The sequence below is a fragment of the Arachis ipaensis genome, chromosome B2, assembly GCF_059453495.1.
Source record: "Arachis ipaensis isolate K30076 ecotype BB chromosome B2, ASM5945349v1, whole genome shotgun sequence".
NCBI classification, from domain to species: Eukaryota; Viridiplantae; Streptophyta; class Magnoliopsida; order Fabales; family Fabaceae; genus Arachis; species Arachis ipaensis.
In genome coordinates this window covers 93936141-93938542 of record NC_142437.1, presented here as the reverse complement: position 1 = coordinate 93938542, position 2402 = coordinate 93936141, and the positions used below count along the sequence as shown (strand labels likewise).

The following is a 2402-nucleotide window of genomic DNA, read 5'->3' as shown; positions in this document are numbered from 1 at the left end:
AGATTCTGAGAAATCATATTGACTTGCTGAGTCAATATTTTATTCTGAGCCAATATGGCATTCAGAGTATCAATCTCAAGAACTCCTTTCTTCTGAGTCATCCCCTTATTCACAGGATTTCTTTCAAAAGTATACATGAACTGGTTATTTGCAACCATTTCAATGAGTTCCTGGGCTTCTGCAGGGGTTTTCTTCAGATGAAGAGATCCACCAGCAGAGTGGTCCAATGACGTCTTGGACAATTCAGACAGACCATCATAGAATATACAAAAGATGCTCCATTCTGAAAGCATGTCAAAAGGACACTTTCTGATCAATTGCTTGTATCTTTCCCAAGCTTCATAGAGGGATTCATCTTCCTTCTGTCTGAAGGTTTGGACTTCTACTCTAAGCTTGCTCATCTTTTGAGGTGGAAAGAATTTGGCCAAGAAAGCATTGACCAACTTTTCCCAAGAGTTCAGGCTTTCTTTAGGTTGTAAGTCCAACCATATCCTAGCTCTGTCTCTCACAGCAAAAGGGAAAAGCATAAGTCTGTAGACCTCGGGATTAACCCCATTGGTCTTAACAGTGTCACAGATTTGCAAGAATTCAGCTAAAAACTGATGAGGATCTTCCAATGGAAGTCCATAAAACTTGCAAGTCTGCTGCATTAGAGAAACTAATTGAGGCTTAAGCTCAAAGTTGTTTGCTCCAATTGCAGGAATTGAGATGCTTCTTCCATAGAAGTCAGAAGTTGGTGCAGTAAAGTCACCAAGCATCTTCCTTGCATCTCCACCATTGTTGTTGGGTTCGGCTGCCATGTCTTCTTCTTTTTTGAAAATTTCTGTCAGGTCCTCTCCAGAGTGTTGTGCTTTAGCTTCTCTTAATTTTCTCTTCAGAGTCCTTTCAAGTTCAGGATCAGCTTCAACAAGAATATCCTTATCCTTGTTCCTGCTCATATGAAAAAGAAGAAAATAGAAAAGAAGAGGAATCCTCTATGTCACAGTATAGAGATTCCTTTATGTGAGTATAAAAATAGAAGAATAGAAGAATGAGGTAGAGAGGGAATAAGAGGAATTCGAACACAGAGAGAGGGAGAGAGTTCGAATTATTAGATGAAGAGAAGTGTTAGTAAATAAATAAATAAATAGAAAGAGATGAGAGAGAGAGTATTCAAATTTTAAAAAGAGGGAGAAGAAAATTTTTTTTATTTTTATTTAATTAATTAAGTTAGAATTCGAAATTTAAGAAAAGAAATAAAATAAAATTAGAATTTAAAACAATTAGTTAATTAAAAAGAATTTTGAAAAAGTGGTTAGTTATTTTCGAACATTAGAAGTGGAAAAGTAATTAGGTGGTTTTGAAAAAGATAAGAAATAGTAAACTTTTTAAAATTAAAAAAAAAAAAACAAGTCAAGTGGTTAATTGAAAAAGATTTGAAAATAAATTTTTGAAAAGATAAGAAGTTAGAAAAATATTTTGGTGAAAAAGATATGATTGAAATTTATTTTGAAAAATATTTGAAAAAGAAATTTAAAAAGATTTGATTTTGAAAATTAAAGTTGATGACTTGACTAACAAGAAACTAAAAGATATGATTCTAGAATTTAAAGATTGAACCTTTCTTAACAGGAAAGTAACAAACTTGAAATTTTTGAATCAAAACATTAAATGTTAGCAATAATTTCAAAAATTATGAAATAAAATTAAGAGAAAGATTTTAAAAATTAATTAAAAAATTTTTGGAAAACATGAAAGAAAAATGAAAAAGATTTGATTTTTAAAAAAGATTTGAAAAGATAAAGTTTTTAAATTAAAATTTTGACTTGACTAACAAGAAACAACTAAATTTTGAAAATTTTTGACTAAGTCAACCCAAAATTTTGAAATTTATGAGTAAAAATAAGGGAAAGATATTATTTTTTATTTTTGAATTAATGAAGAGAGAGAGAAACAACAAAATGAAACAAAACATAAAAATTTAAGATCAAAATAAATAATGCATGCAAGAACACTTTAAATGTCAAGATGAATACCAAGAACACTTTGAAGATCATGATGAACATCAAGAACATATTTTTGAAAATTTTTAAGAAAAGAAACACAAGCAAGACACCAAACTTAGAAATTTTTAATGTTTAGACACTATGAATTCGAAAATGCATATGAATAACAAGGAAAAACACAAAACAAGAAAATCACAAGATTAAACAAAGAAAATCATCAAGAACAACTTAAAGATCAAGAAAGAACATAATGCATGAATTTTCGAAAATCTAAGAAAAATTAAAAATATGCAATTGACACCAAACTTAAAATTTGATACTAAACTCAAACAAGAAACACAAAATTTTTTTGCTTTTATGATTTTATTAATTTTTTGTATATTTTTCAAAATTATTTTAGAAAAAGAAAATAAAAAA

General features: G+C 29.0%; 1 non-coding gene across 1 annotated transcript; it reads left to right on the top strand.

Moving 5' to 3' along the window:
* Positions 1-287: 287 nt before the first annotated feature.
* Positions 288-395, top strand: LOC148574880 (small nucleolar RNA R71). Its single transcript, XR_015905483.1, has one exon. It is a non-coding gene; the product is annotated as a small nucleolar RNA R71 (small nucleolar RNA).
* The last annotated feature ends 2007 nt before the right edge of the window (positions 396-2402 follow it).